This window comes from Carlito syrichta, unplaced genomic scaffold, assembly GCF_000164805.1.
Source record: "Carlito syrichta isolate Samal-C Ts95f unplaced genomic scaffold, Tarsius_syrichta-2.0.1 Scaffold305469, whole genome shotgun sequence".
NCBI classification, from domain to species: Eukaryota; Metazoa; Chordata; class Mammalia; order Primates; family Tarsiidae; genus Carlito; species Carlito syrichta.
The window spans coordinates 996,424-1,017,827 of record NW_007249565.1 but is presented as its reverse complement, the minus strand read 5'-3'; the positions used below and the strand labels follow the sequence as shown (position 1 = coordinate 1,017,827).

Below are 21,404 nucleotides of genomic sequence, written 5' to 3'. Positions count from 1 at the left end.
GCGCTACCACGCCCGGCTGATTTTTTGATTTATTGTAGAGATGAGGTCTCGCTGCCCAGGCGGGTCTCGAACCCGCGGGCTCAGGCAATCCACTCACCTCAGCCTCCCAAAGGCACGGGATTACAGGCTGAGCCACCGAGCCCGGCAGAGTATTCTTTTATTTATTTATTTATTTATTTTTGAGTTAGGGTCTCACTCTGTTTCCCAGGTTGGAGAGCAGTGTCACGATAATGGCTCGCCACAACCTCCAACCCATGAGCTCAGGCGATCCTTCCACCTCAGCCTCCCGAGTAGCTGGGACTACAGGTGTGGCCACCATGCCTAGGTAATGTTCTGGTATTTTTTGTTAGAGATGAGGTCTTGCTATGTTGCCCAGGCTGGTGTTGAATTCCTGGGCTCAAGTGATCCTCCCGCCTCAGCCTCCCAAAGTGCTGAGATTACAGGTGTGAGCCATTATGCCCAGCCATAGTCTTTGTAAGAAGAGGAGGTTTGGATATACCAGGAGACATCAGGAATACACACGCCCAGAGGAAAGACCACGTGTGAAGCCATCTGCAAGTCAAGCAGAGAGGCCTCAGGAGAAACCAGGCTGCCTGCACCATGATCTTGACTTCCAGCCTCCAGAATTAGAGGAGAAAATAACGTTTCTGTTTTTAAAAATGACCCCTCTGTAGTGCTTTGTCCTGGCTGCCCTGGCCGACGGGGATGCCATGTGTCTGTGGCCGTGCCTCTAATCACGCCCGGGATTTCTGTAGGGAAATGTGCTGATATTGTGAGAGAAATAAAAATCCATGCGCAACCTCATGCCAGTTCAAGTCTAGGCTCCAAGTTGCCAAAGAAAAACAAACCCCAAAACCAGAAAACACGCTGGTCTTGAGAGGTGTGCGCCAGTTTGTGTTTCATGTCTATTTTGCCGATGAAAACTAGGCTCTGAGGGCTCAGTAACCCGGCCACAGTGCCCGGGTAGTGTGCGGCAGGACCAGTCTTGCTTCTTGACAGAGATGGCTCAGCTGGTGTCCTCACGGAGCTTGGGGACATGGCTGGGCAAATCCACAGCTACGGTGTGTCCCCATGGAATGGAGGGGCATCTGAGACACCCTGGAGCGTTCTGGTGTTGATCCCTGCATGCCAGGCTGAGCCATTGTGCCCGTCCCCTAGGAAGGGCAGAGCTGACCCTGGCTGGCAGGGCTGGGGCAGGGGCAATGGCCAGTCAGGGGGGCCTGTCCCTTCTCCGCCCAGGGCCATCCCCTCCTTGGCTGGCAAGGTGGGGCAGTGGGGCCCCATGTTTGCTCTGGACAGTGTCTGTGTGGTCTTAACATGCTGTGGGGATGGTCAGGGAGCTTGGGCAGGGAGCACGGTCCCTCACAAAGGAAAGACACAGCCCTGGAATTTGAGTTTTCATGTGGTTCCGTGTTTCTCTCCAAAAGATCAGAAGTAGGGTCCGCCTCCCACCCGAGCGGGAGCCCACCTTTAGGAGATGCGTGCTCTTGTCCGCTCAGTTGGCTTTTGTAAGAAGGGCCATTTCCTAGGCCTCACCGTCGGCTGCCACTGGTGTTACTGTTATAACCATTGCCATTATCATGATTTATGCCTGTCTCTAGATGTTAACCCACATCACAGGCCCACCCGGCATGGCATTTTGATGTTTCTTGAAGAGCTCATCACAGCCTCCCTCTGCCTTAGCTCCCATGGCCATGTCTGTTTTGCACACGTGAACTTGCTGATTCAGAGAGGCCAAGTGACTTGCCTAAAGTTGCATGGCTCAGGGGAGAGAGAGGCAGAACCCACACTCTGCTCTCAAGCCCCGGGACCAACAACCCACACGAGTCTGGTGGGAGGCTGTCTCCAGACTCCAGTTTCCGGGAGGTTTTAGGGTGTCTTCTCGGAGCCAGGGGCGCACAGACTCAATCTGTGGGTGAAGAGACATCGACGCCGGACGAGTGGCTTGCCTAAAGCCACAGGGCTGCTCCCCCCTCACTGTCCCTGCCATCGGGAGAGGGTGGCCTTTCTGGCCCCGGGAGGCTTGCACTGCTGTGGCCTGGAAGGTGCATGCGTGCAGAGGTGCACGCACGCAAGCACAGGCGCACCCGGGCAGGCGGCCCTGCAGGCTGGCAGGGGAGGGTGGGCCGTGGTGAACTCCCTGTGTCCCTGCTGCTTTTCCTTGTTCCGCAGGGTCAGGCCGGAGAGGCGGGGGCAGCTGGTGTGATGTGGGGACAGACACGTTCTCACATCTTGGCCGCGGTCTCAGGTCTCCAATCTCCGATTTCCTGGCACCAGAGCCCAGCTGGGTGATCAAAGCTGAGTGCCCCCACCAGGAAGTGGGGGGTGGGGAGGAGAGGCCCATGGAGATGACAGGGGTGGGGAAGGGCAGGCAGAGGCGTGCTGTCCAACCGGGGGGTGTGCAGAGTGGCCGGTGAGTGGATGAATCAGGGTGGGGGAGGTCGCCTCGTTCCGTTAAATCCGTACGATTGCTGGCACCTGCACTGCCAGCCTAGAAAGCTGCAAGCTTTGTGTTCTGTGTATTCCTCCCTTTGGGGAAGGCAGAGCGGGTTTGAAGATCGGTTTTCAGGTGCGGGCGGGGAATCCAGGTGCCAGAGGAGAGCCAGGATTTGTCTCAAGGCCTTAGGACTTCTTTCTTCTTCTTCTTTTAAATATATATTTTATTTTAACAACACAGGGTACAATTCAGGACTAGGTGTACAAGTGGACATTGCACAGGTAAAGTTTGGGGCTCCCTTTGGGCCCCATTTTGCCTGGTTTGAGATCAGGTACCTTATCGATGTTGTGTCCCTGTCCCCACCCTAACCTGGCAGTATCCTGCTACTGCCAATCCTTTTCTTAGAGTATTATGATAAATGTTCAGAGTCCGCTTATGAGTGAGAACTATGGTGAGGACTTAAGATTTCAAGCCTCACGGCCGGGCTCGGTGGCTCAGCCTGTAATCCCAGCACTTTGGGAGGCTAAGGCAGGAGGATTGTTTGAGCTCAGAAGTTTAAGATCAGCCTAGGAAACATGGAGACATGAAGAGACCGCGTTTCTATTAAAAAAAAAAAAAAAAAGATTTCAAGCCTCAAGTTCCAAGTGCGTCTTGACGACCGCCGTCTAGGGTCAGGGATGTGAACCCTCCATGGCTCGACGGCTCCAGAACGTTACCTGCTGTGCTGAGTAACAACGCAGCACCAGGAACCACAGAGCTGACACGTGGGACCCCTGGGCCAGGCCTGGCTCCGAGCACGTTGTGTATTTTAACCCATGGAGTACGGGGACTTCAGCCCATTGTCCTTTCTGCTGTCCCGTGGTGCCTCTCATGGCTGAGGATTCAGTGGGGTGGGGTGGGGCCGGCAGTTCAGGCCTGGGCAGCAGCTCTGAGGCCGGAAGGCAGGAAAAGCAGGAAGGAGATTAGGGGCATCTTCAGGGCTCAGCCATTCAAGTGCGCTTTATCAAGTTCATTGACGGCTCTGTTGATCTGTCCCGGAGTGTGTCCTATCTCACGTTGGCATCTTATTCGTGCATGCAGTGAGCTCTTATGGGGGCAGCGCCTGCCTTCCAAATGTGGCTAGACTCTGGGGACCCTGTAGTGGCTGCCCTCCGAACACAGCCTCTCCTGGCAGAGTCCTCGAGGCGGGAAGTGGACGTCCGGCTGTGCCAGCCACTGCCTTCGTCTGTTCCAGGCATCCTTAAGCGGCCCAGCGTCTGGGGTTCAAGGCAGCTGAGCACAAACCCGTCAGGACACAGCTGGAGCGGGTAGGGACCCAGGTCAGAGGCTCCTCCGGGGCCCCGGGTGCTCGAGCGTCTAGCCCCGTGCCTGGAGCACAGATGGGGCCCCTGCAGACCCCGCCGTCCTGAATGCCAGCTTTCTCCTCTCCCTGTACTCACTCACTGTTGGCCTGCACTCGGGGTGCCAGTGCATCTTGGAAGGGCCCTCCAGCACGTGGGAGTCCTGTCATCTGCAGCCAATCCAGGGTGACCTGATTCCTGGAAGTAGCCCCAGTTTCTGCTACACGGTCTCCCTCTTTTGCTGGAAGGGATCCCTGAAGGCAGACCTTATGCCCAGCCCAGCCCTCACTGCTCAGACGTTGGCAGCTTCTAAGCTGGTGAGGTCTTGAGCCTTTCCTGGAACAGAGGGGGGCATGGGGGAAACTGAGCCCCCTGAAAGCCACACAGTTCCAGGGTGGCGCCCCCCCCACCCCACCCCAAGGAAGTGGGTCTCGTCCCCAGGGGCTGTCTTCCACTCACCTCCTGGAGGTCTGCAGATAGGAGACACCCTTCCTGGAAAGACAACAGCTTGGGGACATCTCAGATAGGCAGTGGGTGTGCCTGGCCAGCCCAGAATAAAGGGATTAGGAGAGGTGGACCTGCAGATAAAGGTGCTTTGAAGTCAGTTGGTGGCAGATAGCATCTTGGTGGCAGAGCCTGTCCCTTTCGGCCTTGGGGAGGGAGATCAGCCAGCTCGAGATAGGGAGGGAGGCTTATCACCCAGGCCTCTGCCGGCTGGCTTGAGGGACTTCCTTCCTGTCACTCTGGGTTGGAGTCTCCATTTCGCAGACCTGATCATTAAGGCAGAGATCATTGTCTTCCGTTTGGTTAAATTCCCACAGGGGTATTATCCTTATTTTAGTTTCCTGGGTCACTTGAAACTGCCAGTTCCTCGTGAGCAATGGTTTCCGAGTGCACTCAGGACTGGCCGAGCTCTGGGAGTCCGGGGCCTAGAGGGATGCTCTCTTCAGGGGAATTTTTGGCCTCCTCTGGGTGCGGGAGAGGGCCTTAGATGAGAAGTCAGGGAGTCATGGCCATGGGCCACAAGCTCACAGAGGGGCCAGCAGTGGGGACTTGGGACTGTCAGGGAAGGAGTCAGCCAAGGGGAGGCTGGAGGGAAGCCGGGAAGGGATGCAGAGGCCAGGTCTGGAAAGCGTGTTTTGACTTGGGGCTGCAGCCCGTGCTCTCATGACGCGGACTTGAAGCAGAGGTGGACAAGACCAAGGACCTGGGACCTCTCATGGAAGCCCAGGCACGCACGGGGCCGTGACGGGAGCAGAAGGGAAAGTCCCTTCGTGGGGCGCGGAGCAGGTGGGGATGGGGTCTCGGGCTCAGTCCTGGGAAGGCAAGGGCCTCGTCTCCACCTCTCCCCCGAAAGGCACAGAGTTGGCTCGTAAGGCGACACTGGCTGAAAGGAAGGAGTGTGGACGAGGCCCGTGCTGGTGGTGTGAGGAGGTGGGGTGGCCTTTGTGATCTGGGCAGCTATGAGGCCTGTGAGCACCGTCTGTGCTTCCCACCAGGTTCAAGCCCTGGGAACCAGGCCTATGTTCTGGAGACAAGATTGGAGTGGGCCCAGCTGGTGGCCGGTGGTGACGGAGCCCTGGAAAGACACAGTAGAGAGAGACCCCTGCAAATGGGGGTTGCGGGAAAAAAGGAGTGGAATATTTTGCTTGATGTCTGGCTTGGGCCGCTGCGTGGATTTGGGCCCCCAAATGTTCTAGTAAATGCGAGAGGGGTGGGGACGGGCTGACTGGAGCTGATGGGAGCTGTGCCCACCCAAAGTCAACCCAGCAGCCAAGGAAAGTACAGGTTTTCCACTGGGCAGCCCTGATGCCGCCGAGACCCGAGATGCCGCCGAGACCCGAGATGCAGCCACCACCCGCCACGCGCTGCTGTTCTCAGAACCATGTGACAGCTCGCAGGAATATTTTGCAACCCAAAAAAGGCAAGAACGCAGTTTCTCTTCTCCTCCCAGGGTGTTTCTCTCTGGGCCTCACCTTCCGTCCTTTTAGAGGGTGTCGTGTGTCCTGTGGGTTTCCGAGTTTCCCTCCCCGGTCTGTCTCTGGCCTCCTGCTTCCCACCGCGACTCGCTGGAGAACGGCGCAGTTTGGTCCGTGGAATGGGTCTCATGGTAGCACCGCTGCATTGTCCAGGTTTGTGATTAGGACTGAGGAGATGGTGAGTGTAGACCTCTGAGCCTAGCACCCTCAGGAGGAGTGAGCCATGCCCTCAGGGGCACCCTCTCTCTGCACGTTCTCATGAATGACACTATTTTGCAGCTTAAAGGCTTTTTATACGTGTGTTCCTTCTTCATTTTTAAGCCCGTGCCTTGAGATGGGTGCAGTTAACTCACTACATTTTTTTAAATTTGAATTCTCACTCTCACACCCAGGCAAGAGTGCAGTGGCATGATCATGGCTCACTGCAGCCTCGACCTTTTGGGCTCAGGCAATCCTCTCCCCTCAGCCTCCTGAGTAGCTGGGACTGCAGCCATGCCACTATACCAGGCTATTTTTAAAAAATTTTCATTTTATGTGGAGACGAGTTCTCCCCATGTTGTTGTCCAGGCTGGTCTCGATCTCCTGGGCTCCAGCAATCTTGCCTCAGCCTCTCAGAGTGCTGGGATTACACTCTGAGAGGCTGTAATCCCAGTGAGCCACCACGCCTGAATTTCAGCTCTTTTTAATTTCAATTTTTAAAAATGTAATAGGAACAGGGCTTCACTGTGCTGTCTAGGCTGGGCTCAAACTCCTGGCCTCAAACGATCCTCCTATCTTGGCCTCCCAAAGCGCTGGAATTATAGACGTGAGCCACTGTACCCGGACTAACTCACTAAATGTTCTGACTTCAGCTATAGCTGGTATGCTCGCAGGCCGCGGCAGGCCCTGAGCCCCAGACCCTTTTGCCCAGGAAGGGAACCACCCGCCTACCCCTAGACATCCCTCCTTGAATGTATGTGTATAAGCTCCAGCCTTCTGCACACACATGTGCAAGTTCCACGCTCACATGTGTACAAGGCCCCCTGCCCATTGACCTCTGGAAGACTTTAATTGGAGGGTGGAACACTGAGTACCTCTTTGGGTAGCAAGTGTTTATTTCTGGAAGCTTCTGGGGCTGATTGTGAGTTGGATTCCAGGCTGATTGTGAGTTGGGTGCTTTTTTTTTTTTGAGTCAGGATCTCACTCTGTTGCCCAGGTTGGAGTGCAGTGGCACGCTTCGACTTGCTGGGCTCAGGTGATCCTTCCCCATCAGCCTTCCAAGTAGCTGGAACTACAGGTACGCGCCACCACACTGAGCTAATTTTTTATTTATTGTAGAGACAAGGTCGCACCAAGTTGCCCAGGCTGGTCCCGAACCCATGGTCACAGGCAGTCCTCTTGCCTCTGCCTCCCAAAGTGCTGGGATGACAGGCATGGGCCACTGTGCCCGGTTGGTTTAGATGCTTTTTATGGGAATGGGTGCCCACCCGCTGGTGGCAAAGGGACAGGTGAGGAGGAGGGCTGGACCTTTGCTGCATGGAAAGCCGACCCTGGGCCTCTCGTGGAAACCCAGGAATGCACAGGCCGTGAAGGGAGCAGAGAGGGAAACCCACTCGTGGGTCTCAGAGGGGTTGGGGAAAGGGAATCTGGCATCAGTCCTGGGAAGGCGAGGGTCTCCCCTGACGGTCACAGAGTGGGCTCGTAAGGTGACACCGGAAGGAAGGAGCATGGCTGAGGCGCGTGCTGGCCGTGTGAGGAGGTGGGGTGGCCTTTGTCCGTGCGCTGTGGGCAGCCACGACGCCTGTTGGCACCGCCTGCACCTCCTGCCAGGCTCGGGCCCCGGGAGCCAGGCCTCTCTGGGGAGGGCGCACCAGGCACCCGGCCCTATCTGGCCACTCACCCAAGTCAGGGACGGCCCCCGGGCAGTACCTCCTGCCCTAAGGAGGGAGGAGTGTGGAGGGGCCTCAAGACATCCTCAGTCTCACCCTGGTGCGTCCGGATGAGGATTGAGCGCTGGCGCTTGTGCAGCCGCCTGGGGCCCCACAGCGGGTTCTGGGAGAGTATGTGTGCCCGGCCTCCATTTACGCTGGAGGGGTCTAGTCCGTCGCCTGCACCGGTGTTTGGTGGGTGCCATCAGTGAGCTGGGCACTTCCTCGGGAGCACGCGTTGTGTGGGAGGCCTGGAGTCCATGGACTTGGGGCACGTGTCCTGTCCTGTGCTGACCTGGTTCACCCTGGTTCCCAGACTACGGTTGTGTGTAGGAGAGAGTGGAGCTTGTACACGTGGGTGTGGGAGCTTGTACGTGTGTGGGAGCGTGGAGCTCATACGCGCGCGTCGGAGTGTGGTGCTCTAGAAATGCTCGTAGAAGGACCACCCGGCCAGCCCAACACCCAGGTTGCACACTTTTCCAGATGGCAGCTGGGAAGAAGTCCGCAATTCTCAGGACCACGTGGGAGAGGCTGCAGAGACCCAGGTGACACAAGGTCAGTCTCTGCACAGTTGCATTCACCTCCAGGGCTGCCCGACCCCACTGGCTGCACCCTGAGCCCTGCTTCCCAGTCCCAGCCTGGCCTCTGCGGGCAGCGGTCCAGGCCCTCGCTGCTTGGAGAGGTGCTCACAAGCCCACCATCCGGTCAGGGTTGCTTGTGTCAGGTGAACTCTTGAGACGGCCCGTGTCTCTTTCCGTGGAATTTCCCAGTCCCCTGTGCCAGTCCTGTCCCAGTCTGGCGTAGGGCAGGGCCCGATCATCTTTTCTTTTCTTTTTTTTGAGTTGGGTCGCCCAGGCTGGAGTTCTGTGGCAGATCAAGGCTCGCTGCAGCCTCGACCTCCTGGGCTTAGGTGATCCTTCTACCTCAGCTCCCAACTGGCTGGAATTATAGGCACGTGCTACCACGCCCGGCTAATTTCTTGATTCTTTTTGTAGAGACAAGGTCTCACCATATTGCTCAGGCTCATCTTGAACCCCTGAGTTCAGGCAATTCTCTCATCTCCACCTCCCAGAACGCTGGGATTACAGTTGTGCGCCATCGTGCCCGGCACCAGCATTGTAAGTCCAAAGCATGGAAATGGATGAGAAAAACAAATCAGATTGTTTTCAGATATCTGATATGTGCTGGCTGTACATCCAGTAATGATTGTATGTCGATATGGGTTTATGGAATCGTTTGTGGTCTGTTTTCTGTCTGACATTATTTCGTACACATTTTTCCACCTTACTAAATTTAGCATCTTATGTGTGATCGTTTTTGGAGTGTGTAAATGACTGATCAAGTTGCTACACTGCATTCTAAACCAATTCTTTGTTAGCGAAAATAATCAAGCTCCTAGTATTTTGCTGTGTTTACACCTCCGGGTGCCATGAGCGTCTCTGTGCATGTAACTTTTCTCTCCGTGGAAAATCCTTTGGGTAGATTCTCAGCGGAAGGCTTTTGAGTCCGAGGGCCCCGTTTTATGCCTCTTGACCCATATTGGCAAATGACTTTCAAAGAGGGTTGTTTACGCTGCTTCCCTAAGCCTGCGTACATGCCAGTTTCACCACAACCTCAACACCGGCTATTATTAGCTTAAAAACATTAGAATTCGATGGGTGCGAAATGCTCTCCTGTTAGAGATTTCTATTTGTCCGTCCCTGGTGAGGCCAACGTTTCTTTTCATCTGTGTGTTTACAGACTCTCTTTGGGAATGCTGACCTTGGCGGCTTCCCTGGCTGAGTCTTCAAGTCCAGCCAGTTGCGACGTGGCCTTGACTGACAGCGAGTGAGCCTCAACACGGAGCCTTGTGTGCTGCGCAGCTCAGTGTGGGCCTGGCTGGAAGGCCAGGATAGCAAGGCCCTGCCCCCCGCAGCCCGGGTAATCCCTGAGCTGGCCGGAGTGGCCTCCAGGACGCCTGTCCCCTTCGGTTGATCTCAGGAGTGAGGCAGGATTTTTCTTCTGGAAGCTTTGAGACGTGACTGCCCCTGCCAATCGTGGGCTCCTAGACACCTGAGAGTGACGAGCCCCTGTGTGGCGTGGGCTCTTCCCTTGCGGAGCTGTTTGTATTTCTAGGTGGCTGCCTCTGATTTTCTCTCACTGCTCCACTCACCACATCCTGTGTGGGGCTGGGAGAATTCTGCGCCCTGTTTGTCTCTGCCTGTCTGTCATCCATGCCTGGAGCCTGCCCTGTGCCCTCCAGCTGGAAGCGTCCTGCCCTGCGAGGCTGGGGCCAGTGGGAGAAGTCTGGAGGGCTTTTATCCGTAATTTAATTTAATTTTATATTTATTTGGAGGCAGGGTTTTACTCTAGTCCGGGCTGGAGTCCAGGCTCACTACAGCCTCGACTTCCCGGACTCAAGTGATCCTCCTGCCTCAGCCTCCCGAGTAGCTGCGACTATAGGCGCCCGCCACCACACCAGGCTAATTTATTTTTTATTCTTTTTGCAGAGACAGGGTCTTGCTGTGTCGCCCAGTCTGGTTTCCATCTCCTGGGCTCAAGCAATCCTTCTGCCTCTGCCTCTTGAGTAGCTGAGACTACAGGCGCAGGCCACCACACTCGGCTATTTTTTGCTTTTTTTTTTTTTAATAGAGATGAGGTCTCACTATGTTGCCAGTATTTTTTTTTTTTTTGAGTTGGGGTTTCACTCTGTCACCCAGGCTGATCATGGCTCACCATAACTTCAACCTCCTGGTCTCAGGCGATCCTCTCATCTCAGCCTCCTGAGTAGCTGAGACTATAGGTACACACCACCACACCCAGCTAATTTTCGTATTTTTTTGTAGAGATGAAGTCTCACTGTTGCTCAAGCTTATCTCAAACTCCTGGCTTCAAGCAACTCTCTCACCTCCGCCTCCCAAAGTGCTGAGATTACAGGCGTGAGCCACCGTGCCTGGCCTCTGGATGGATTTTTAAAAAGAGCCCTGTTGTCCCCAAGGAAAAGTGGAACTTATATATTTGAGTTTGCAGAAATGCCTCCATTCAGCTCAGGGGGATGATAGTATGGAAAATGGAATTTCAAGTTAGAGAATCTTAGGGTTAAAAGAGACCCCAGAGATCGTTTCTTTCTATCCTTCAGGAGGCTGTAGTAGCTGCAAGTGTGCCACTGCACTGCAGCCTGGGCGGTAGAGTGAGACTTCAATTTTTAAAAAAAGCCTGTGTCAGAGCAGGGTAACCTTTTGTGATTTTCCAGCGGCTTTCGGTGTGGCTTCTTGACTCAGGCAGATACGTGGGTCCATCCATCCGTTTGTCCACCCAGCCAGCCAGTCATTTCGCAGCCACCCAACAGACATTCTGCCAAATGCTTTTCCTACACTGGGTGCTGCGCAGTGAAGATGAAAAGGATAGAGTCTTCAGCTCAGCCATCTGGGACTCACACACACACACACACACACACACACACACACACACGAGAAGAACCATGAAACCACACATGGTGGCTCACGCCCGTCATCCCATCACTCTGGGAGGCCGAGGCAGGAGGATTGCTTGAGCCCAGAAGTTTGTGACCAACCTGGGGGACAGAGTGAGATCTTGTCTCTACAAAAATAAAAATAAAAATTAGGCATGGCGGTGAGTTTCTGTAGTCCAGCTAGCTGGGAGGCTGGGCATGGGAGGATTGCCCGAGCCCAGGAGGTCGAGGCTCTGGTGAGCCGTAAGCATGCCACTGCACTCCACCTTGGGCAGCAAAGTGAGAACCCCCCCAGCTCAATACATAAACAAACAAATTAACCAACCCACCCACCATCAGTGTGTGTACACTGTCCACGATGCTTGTCCATGGAGAGGAGCCTGGCTCAAGCAATCACTCCAGCAACCCACTCCTCCACCCACCAGGGCTGAGTGCTCGCCGTCCATGGCTCTTGGCACACTTGTGAGTAAGGTGCTCTCAGGATGCTGTTCCCACATGACACAGCCTGTTGCCCTCCTGGTCCTGGAGCTTTCACCCTTGTGGCCCAAGCATTGACCATCCCCCGTGAGTGCCTTCCTGATGTCGGGTGACTTTCCCCGGGAAGCAAAGGCCGAGTCGGAGGCTGTGAGAAGGGTATTGATCGTGGGCGCCTTTGGGATCAGCTGCTGTGCAGCTCAAGGAGGGAAGCAGGGCTGGGCTGAAGGAGTGGTCAGGGGCCACAGAATCCCAGCAACGACCCGACGTGCGGGCGCCCAGGAGCCAGGCGACCCTCAGAACTGCCCTGGCTCCGGGGGAGGGCTGTTCCGTCACCGTCTGCGGCTTCCTCTGGCAGGATGCCTGGCCTTGAAGAAGGTGATTGCCAAGACAGTCCCCGCAGAGAGGGGGACAGCTCAGGGCCATCTGCCGGCCCTCTGGTCACTGCTGTGGCCGATGTCTGGATGGACAGATGTCTGCTCTGCTCCCCATTTTTGCCCCAGCACCGAGCACGTAAAGGGCCTCTCATATTTTGAAGATTGGGATTAGCTAAGCTTCATGGGAACAGTCGGCAAGTAGTCACTATTTTATTTTATGTTCATTTATGTATTTATGTATTTTTGAGTTGGAGTCTCACTCTGTTGCCAGGCTGGAGTGCAGTGGCACGATCATGGCTCACCGCGGCCGTGAACTCCTAGGCTCAGGTGATCCTTCTGTCTCGACCTCCTGAGTAGTTGAGACGACAGGCATGTGCCACCACACCTGGCTAACTTTTTTGTGCGTGTGGAGAAGAGGTCTCACTATGTTGCCTAGACTGGTCTCTAACGCCTGGCCTCCAACAGTCTTCCTGCCTCGGCCTCCCAGAGTGCTGGCATTACAGGCATGAGCCATGGCACCTGACCTAAATTCACTATTTTAGCCAGGATTTATTATGGCCATGATTTATTCTGTGGTCTGCTGAGCACCCCTGCTGCCCCTGTGGATTTCATACTCTAGTGGGTTTGGTGGGCGGTGGTTCAACACTGGCTTCCTGGAAGAGGCGACCTCCGTACTGGAGGTGTGACTTCCTGCACGGTGGGCGCTGGGCCAGCGTTGGGCCCAGCATTGCCTGGACTCCCCGGAAGATGGGTGGCCAGCTGAGGGGTACGGGCTGCCTTCTCAGGGCAGGGACTCTCCCTGGCGCCCACCTCTCGGTGCACCTGTCCACCGTGGGAAACTCCCTGTCTCACTCATTTCATTGACATTTAATGCTCTGGAGCCCGGGACTTCCCCCTGGGGGGGTCCCATGGGCTCGGAGACTTTACATCATTTGAGTAATTGAAGAATGGGGGGCCACGATTCTGATCTCAGCGGAAACATGTCTTTTCTCCTCGGTGAGTCACCAAAAACTACAGCCCCCTGCGACGCCACTGCTTGGCTAATTTTTCTTTCCATGTGTAAATGAGCTGTCATTGCAGCCCAGGAAGCAGGAAGCATGAGAAGGGACCCAGAGGAGGCCTGGGCCAACCCGCTCCCGCCACGAGATGCCCTTGTTGGAGATTGGTCAGCCCAGCCCAGGCCTTGGAGAGGGGCGCGGGCAGGTGACCGTCTGTGACGCCTTTGCCGGGGCAGGCCACCGTTTCTTCCTGGCTCGGTTGCCTCGCCACAGCCTCTGTCTCTTCACGAGTCACCCGAGTGATCAGGCTCTTACTGAAAGCAGTGACTTTGATGTTCCGAGTGGCAGGGCCTGGGTGTGCCGGCAGGAAGGGAGGTTTTTGGGTTGAAGAAATGAAAACTGTGTACTTCTGGGGTTGACCTCATAACACCCCTGCCGTGGGAGGATGCTTGTGGGGAAAGTTGACTGTGAACGCACTGCGGAAAGGAAAGTGTGAGGTCGGAGGCTAGGAGGGGAGAAGGTTCTGGTGGCTCAGGGGAAACCTCCCAGGAAGGTGGACCTTCCAGAAGCTTCCCTCATGCCCGCCACACCATCTGTGTCGATGGTGGGGCCCACACGGCATTCCACAGTTTACAAAGGCTTTTCCTGCGTGACACCGTCCTTATACAAGGATAGGAGGTGTCTAGACCTTAGAAGGGCTGCGCCCGTCCGACTCACAGATGCTGCTTTTAGGGCACTGGCTTGGAGCTCCAGGTTCTCAGGCTGTCCTGGGGCAGTGATGGTCTGCAGCTGGACTTTCTGTCCTTCCCTGCAGAGACCTCAGGCGCTTTTGCTGAGTCCCTGTGCCTTGGTTTCTTGAGCTGTGAAATGGGATTAAGAGCAATCCCCTACTTCCCTGCCCTCGAGGTTTGTTGTAGGGATGAGGTATTTGCACAGTTCCTGGCATGTTTGGGGGTTGGTTGAGTAGCTGTGTATTGTGGGGTTGTATCCAAACCACCTTAAGCGTGATTAGGCATGCCGCTTATTCTTTAATTCATTACTTTCTTTTTTGAGACAGGGTCTCCCTCTGTCACTCAGGCTGGGGGGTAGTGGCATGATCATGGCTCACGCAGCCTCAAATTCCTGGACTCAAGGGATCATCCTACCTCAGCCTCCTGGGAAGCTGGGATTACAAGTGCTCACCACTATACCCAGCTAATTTTTTTTTTGAGTTGGAGTCTCACTCTGTCGCCCAGGCTGGAGTGCAGTGGCACACTGCTCACGGCCACCGCGGTTTCTACCTGCTGGGCTCAGGCGATCCTTCCACCTCTGCCTTCCAAGTAGCTGGAACTATAGGTGTGTGCTGCCACGCCCACGCCCAGCTAATTTTTTGACTTATTGTAGAGATGAGGTCTTGCCAAATTGCCCAGGCTTGTCTTGAACCCCCTGGGCTCAGATAATCGTCTCACCTCTGCCTCCCAAGCGCTGGAACCATAGGTGCATGCCCCCATGCCCACCTAATTTTTTGATTTATTATAGAGATGAGGTCTCACCAAGTTGCCCAGGCTGGTCTCGAACTCCTGGACTCACAGCAATCCTCCTGCTTCAGCCTCCAAAAGTACTGGGATTACAGGTGTGAAGCCCTGCATCTGGCTGGTTGCTGGATTTCTGAGCAAGTTTCCTTGCAGTGGCCAAGTGAGTCCTGTCACCCTGTGCTGGGCTCATCTCTGTGGGTGAGAAAGGACCCCACTGCTGGGCAGATTTGGTGTATCGAGGCAAGTCTGTGACCCTCCTGTTGGGCGTTGGACTCTGAGCCGCATGTCCCTGGCGACTTCTGGGACTCCAGGTGGCTCCTGGGAGGGAGGGACTAGGAAATTTTGATTTCTGTAATTTTCATGGGGTCATGTTCGTGTGCGTGGTTAGAAGCATTAGTTAAAAACATCCATCAGCTTATCGGCCTGTGACAGAGGTTCTTTTCTGCAGAGGCCAACGTTCTGTCTCTTGCTGTGTCATCAGTCCTCTCCCGCTCCGTCCCTTACGAGGAGGAGGGAGGGTCGTCAGCTTGCAAGGCCGGGATCCAGCCTCAGCTTTGCCGTGGGAGTCGAGCAGCCTCTTAGCCCCTCTGAGCTTCAGTTTCCACATCTGTAAGATGGGAACAATGGTCACATCTGCTCCTGACCTCCCGGGGTCAGTGTGTGTGTTGAACGGGTTTGGAGGACCATCCCTAGCCAAGGGCCTGCTGTAGCCGCTGCTGGTTCAAGGCGCTCCTGTGATTCCCACCTATGTTTCCTGGGGCCCAGGGGTCCGGGGAGCACCTGTGTGGTGCGCATCCGGTTTTATCCTGGAGGCACGCCTGGGGATGGGGCGTGCTCCGTCTGTTCCTCAGAGATGAGGAGTGAGGGTCCCAGTCAGGCCTGGAGCCGAGGGTCTCGACGCAAGTGTGGTCTGCAGCTCAGTCTCGTGGCCTTCCTGTGTTCCCTTGGCCCCGCGGCTTAGCCCTGACACTGACTCTTTGTGGGGAGATGGGAAAACTGTTTTCTGTGTTTTGTTTTGTTTTGAGTTGGGTGTCTCACTGTGTCACCCTGTAGTGCATGATCGCAGCTCACTGCAACCTCGATCTCCTGGGCTCAGGCGGTCCTTCTGCCTCACCCTCCCGAGTTGCTGGGACTGTAGGCAAGTGTCACCATGCCTGGTTGATTTTCTGTAGAGATGAGGTCTCACTATGTTGCCCAGGTTGGTCTCGAACTCCTGGACTCAGAGCAATCCTCCTGCTTCAGCCTACCAAAGTCCTGGAATGACAGACATGAGCCACTGCACCTCGCTACCTTTTATTTTTAAACCTCTTGGGAGCAGATAAAGAAGTTAGTCTGGAGCGTTTATCTAAGTGGTGTTAATAATAGCCGTCATTTATTTATTATTATTATTATTTTATTTTTTTGAGTAGGAGACTCACTCTGTCGCCCAGGCTGGAGTGCAATGTCATGCTCATGGCCACACAGTCTCGACCTGCTGGACTCAGGCCATTCTTCCCTCTCAGCCTTCCAAGTAGCTGGAACCACAGGTGCGTGCCACCACGCCTAGCTCAATTTTTGATTTTCTGTGGAGACGAGGTCTCATCAAATTTCCCAGGCTGCAGTCAAGCCCCGGACTCAGGCAGTCCTCTGACCTCTGCCTCCCAAAGTTCTGGGATGACAGGTGTGAGCTACCACACCCAGTGGGCAGTAGCTGTCATTTCTTATGGTTTATAATGTCCAGGGCCAAGCGCTAATCTCTGCAAAGGTTCTCATTTCACACTAAGAACAAGCCACTAAGATGAGAAACTGAGGCTCAGCGAGTTTAAATAACTTGTTCGTGTTTCTGGAAAGGTTTTTTTGGGTAGTTGGATCAAGTGAGACACCAGCCCGGGAGGTCTGAGAAAGCCCACCATCACTGGGAGGCCAACCACTGCTCTTTCTGGGTCATGGAGAAAGTACATTTTGACAGTAAGGCAGAAAGTGCCTTCCTGGTCAGAAAGCCCAGTGTGGGAGGCTGCCCACGGGGGAGTGCTGGGTGCTGAGGGTGGTCTTTCTAGGCATGACGCTTGTCGAGGGGACTTTTCTGAGTTCCCTTACTGCTGGGACCTGCACCCTGGGCACTGGACACGTGAAACCAGCCCTGACAAGGGGGCAGGGCCTCTCGGAGGCTACCAAAGCTATTGTAGGTGTATCTGCTATACCAACTCCTGGGGGAGGAGCATGGCAGCCAGAGGCCTCAGAGAAGTCTCTTGCAGCCAAACTGTCCCTGGGAGAGAGGGGGAATTTGTTGCGGGGGGTCCAGGCCACCTGTCCTCTGCTCCCAGCTGCGGGGCAAGGACATCGCGTCAGCTGTTCCCAGCATTGAGGGCAGATTCCCCTACAGAACTTTCCAGTGCCCTGGGCTCTGGGTCTGCACTGACCAAGCTGCCTCTCCTTCCCGACTTGGCTGCCAGTATGCTGGGTGTTTATTTTTGGGTAGATGAAATGGCGAGGCCTGGAAAGGAAAGGGACCCTGTTGTCAGTGTCATAAGGTGGCTTTCTGTGGGTGTCAGACCAGCGCATCGCTGACCCTTGAAGGGCAGGAGGTCAGTGCCTGAGCCCACCAGACTGAGCGTCAGGTTCTGCACTGGGGCAGCCTGGGAGATTTTCCCCTGCGTCTCCATTCCACACACCCCACCCCTTTGGGTCACCCTGCTGTGATCGCAATGATCAGTTAGGATAAGCTTCCCGGGGAGCCTGCGTCTTTGGCTTTTTCAGTAATGCACACGGCCCACTGATCACATGTTACGAGATGACAGTGCTGATCTCAGATAGCATTTTCAGCGAAATGGACCCCATGCCACCGCAGGCTCACGTGGGCTGCGCCGTGTGTGGATAGGCTGGCATCCAGAGGCAGGCTGTGCTCAAGAGGGGGTTTGTCGGGTGTGTTTCTCATTCTGCTCCACCTAGAATTCTCAGACGATGGAAGAGTCAGATGAAGAGATGGCGTAGGAGGGAAGCGGAAGGTGATTGATGCACTGGCCTTGGGAGTCAGGAAGACCCAACCCTCAGCTCTTTCTAGGCCACCATGTGACTTCTGAAATGAGAGGAAATCAAAACCGATCTCACGGGAGTCAGTGGCTTAATGTCTATCAAACACCCAACACATGATCACTTCTTATTTTTTTTCTGAGTTGGAGTCTCACTCTGTCGCCCGGCTGCAGGGGAGTGGCACACCCATGGGCCACCGCAGCCTTGACCTGCTGGGCGCAGACGATCCTTCCACCTTAGCCTTCCAAGTAGCTGGAACCACAGGCACGTGGCACCGTGCCCGGCTAATTTTTTGATTTATTGAAGGGACGAGGTCTTACCACGTTGTCCAGGCTGCTTTTGAACCTGTGGACTCAGGCCATCCTCTCACCTCCTCCTCCCAAATTGCTGGGATTACAGGCATGAGCTGTAGCACCCGGGTGTACTTATTTTTTAAATGAATGAAATATCTCATCACCAAATCCATTCAAGGCAAGCATTGATAGTAATCATCTCTGTCTCTTTCTTGTCTATTTCTAGAATCCTGTTCCACCTAGGAATTAGGTGCTTTTACTCTGAGAAAATACATAGCCCTTCAGCACTCCAGAAAGACTTGAGAACTGTTCTTCCCTGGACTAAGCCTGGAACATTTGGGGACTGGAGAATTAAGGTAAGGGATTTTCTCCTCCTAAACCCTGTGGGCCCCAGAGTGGCTTGGAATTGGTGATCTCTTGCAACCTGGCTCCATGTGGCTCTCACGTCTTAGAACATTCCCCCATGCTGGTTCAAAGTGCTAAGGAAGCTGCATCCCATAAGCTCATGCTGAGCCTGTTCTCAGAGTGGGCTCCACTTGCATACCATGCCCAGGAAGCTCACCACTGTCCCTCATGGCGGGGAGCCCGCCACCTCTCAGGTTGATGTCACTTCTGATGCATGGTGCTGGGTGTGCCCCAGCTGTCTTGAAGACTGGAGACTGGGCTGGGCAGAGGAGGAGGAGGTGAGGTAGGGCTGTTTCATGGGATAAAACACCCATAGGAGCAGCTAGAATGTGGGAGCATTTGGAACATAGGAGCATCTAGAATGTAGGCACATCTAGAACTTAGGAGCATCTAGAATGTAAGCACATCTAGAACATAGAAGCAACTAGAATGTAGGCACATCTAGAATGCAGGAGCATCTAGAATGTAGGCGCATCTAGAACGTAGGAGCAACTAGAATGTAGGCACATCTAGAATGTAGGAGCATCTAGAATGTAGGCACATCTAGAACGTAGAAGTAGAATGTAGGCACATCTAGAACGTAGGAGCATCTAGAATGTAGAAGCAACTAGAATGTAGGCACATCTAGAACGTAGGCACACCTAGAACGTAGGAGCAACTAGAATGTAGGCACATCTAGAACGTAGGAACATCTAGAACGTAGAAACACCTAGAACGTAGGAGCATCTAGAACGTAGGAGCATCTAGAATGTAGGAACATCTAGAACATAGGAGCATCTAGAATGTAGGAACATCTAGAACACGAGCTCTTCTTCCCTCCCTGGCCCATTCCATGCATCCTTGTCCACCTTTTTGAGTCACATGCTTCAGACACATCACATCGAGGCTCCTGGGGGGAAGAGGGGAAGAGATTGAGACCGAGGCCTCCAGGCAGACCTGGGTTTTCCTGTGTTTGCTACTGACCTCACCTTGGGCAAATCACTCAGCCTCTCCAAGCCTAAGTCACCTCGTCTGTAAAACGGGGACTGCATCATTGCCTGCCCCGTGGGCTGCTGCGCGTTTTGGATGAGACCACGGATTGAGGAGCTTAGCAGCTGCCTGGGGCAGAGGAGGGATTGCTCCCCCATGAAGAGGTTTTATTTTTATTTTTTAAATAAATTCATGAATCGCGTTGTTTAGAATCCCTTCGGTGTACCAGGCCACGTCAAAAGCTGTGGCTTGCGGCTGTCTCTGTCTTTCGCCTGCCACAAAGGCTGTGAACCCCCTTCCCGCGTGTGCCCAGACCCCTTGCCCCATGCGGAGCTGGTCACCCCCATCCCCCGGACGCAGCAGGCAGTGAAGACACGGCCCCCTTGTAGCACACGCTGTACGGCATGGAGAGGTCTTCTCCCCCTCCCCTCACCGCCCCGTGTCGCTGGAGAGCTTGTTCAGAGCAAGGACAGTCTTCCATGTCCCCAAACAGCGCCTGGCATAGGGTTGGGCTTCACAGGGTGGGTGTTAGTAGAACAAATGAATGAGTCACTGAAGGGGAAAAGGGGGGGGAGGGACAAGAGAGAGGAGAGAGAGGAAGAGGAAAGAGAAGAGAGAGAAAGTGAGAGAGGAAAGAGAGGTTCAGGGGAAAGAATGAGGTCAGCTGTCTTTTTTGGAGGTCAGATATTAGAAAGAATAAACAGCCTGATGCAAAGGAGATGACCGTGACTCCATGAATGTCAAGACTTGTCAGGGTGGAAGGTGGGTGAGGAAGGGTGGACCAGCCAGACGACAGCTGGGTAGGGCCATTGGGAAGGGCCGAGGGCGTCTGGGGGGGTGTGCTGCTGTCCTGACCTCTGTCACCTTTTGGGTCATGCCTGGCTATCTCCAAAGTGCCTTTGTGTTTCTGATCTGCTGCCATGTTCACGCGTGGAGGTGGAGAGCTCAAGGTCTTGCCCTTCAGTGAGGTGGGGGTCAGGTACACACTTGCCAGGTGCACAGAGGACCAGGCGGTAGAGGGGTCCTCTCCAGGCAGGAGACTTCTTGGGGTGGCAGCTGCCTTTCTGGCCTCTGGAAGGTGCTTGTGAAGCAAGTCTACTCTGAGCTGAGCTGCTGATGAGCAATTGAAAAACTTTTCCAGCCAGGTGCCAGAGCTTTTGGGAGGTGGGGGAGGCACTTTGGGAGGTCCAGGCGGGAAGATAGCTTGAGCCCAGGATCTGGAGACCAGCCTGGGCAGCATAGAGAGACCCTGTGGTTACAAAAAATAATTTTAAAAAATTAACCAGGTGTGGTGGTGCACAGCTGTAGTCCTGGCTACTCAGGAGGCCGAGGTGGGAGGATTGCCTAAATCCAGGAGGTTGAGGCTGTGGTGAGCTGTGATTGTGCCGCTGCATTGCTGGGAGGCAGAGGAGACCCTGATTCAGAAAGGCCGCGAGCCTCTCTGGCCCTCAAGGACTCCGCTCAAAGCCATCGAGTTATGAAACAGGAGGCTGTCTCTTGACCCACGTCTTGGAGCAGGAGGGTTTGTCGAGTACAGTGGCCTTTTCTACCGGTCCCCACACCCCGTCACCTATGCAAGGCTGGAGTGGGCTGGCCCCATATGGGGGAAAGCGCTCATGGGGCCCTGGTCCTGGGGTAGAGGATGGAAAACCAGAAGGACCGTCCCTGGGTGCCATGACCGTGCACGTGAGCAGTGCTGCCAGCCCCTGTGAGCAGGCCAGGGACTCGGCAGACCTGTCTGGGGCTCCTCTCCCCCCAGGAGCTGTACCCTGTCTAGACGGCAGCTTGGTTGCCAGTAGGAGGTTGCCCGCACCTCTCCTTCCGTGAGCCCAGGAATTGGAGACCAGCTTGGGCGGCATCGCGAGACCTTGTTGCTACAAAACATAAAAAAGATTTAGCCAGGCGTGGTGATGCCTGCCTGCAGTCCCAGCGCTTTGGGAGGCCGATGCAAGAGGATCGCTCGAGCCCAAGAGTTTGAGATACACTTGGGTAACACAGCAGAATCTTGTCTCTACAAAAGTTAAAAAACAAAAGGCCAGGCCCGGTGGCTCAGCCTGTCATCCCAACACTTTGGGAGGCCGAGACGAGTGGATTGCCTGAGCAGCCTGGGGAGGGGGTTCGAGACCAGCCTGGGCAACTTGGGGAGACCACCTCTCTACAATGAAGCAAAAAGCTAGCTGGGTGCGGTAGCATGCTCCTAGAGTTCCGGCTGCTTGGAAGGCTGAGGCGGAAGGATGGCTGGAGCCCAGCA

General features: G+C 54.8%; 1 long non-coding RNA gene across 2 annotated transcripts in view; it reads left to right on the top strand.

Moving 5' to 3' along the window:
* The window catches only part of LOC110595948, a 102,965-nt gene that overhangs the window by 52,626 nt on the left and 28,935 nt on the right, over positions 1-21,404 (top strand). For both annotated transcript variants that reach the window (XR_002482174.1, XR_002482175.1), the window contains exon 2: positions 18,006-18,135. This is a non-coding gene — a long non-coding RNA (uncharacterized LOC110595948). The remainder of the gene's footprint in view (positions 1-18,005; positions 18,136-21,404) is intronic.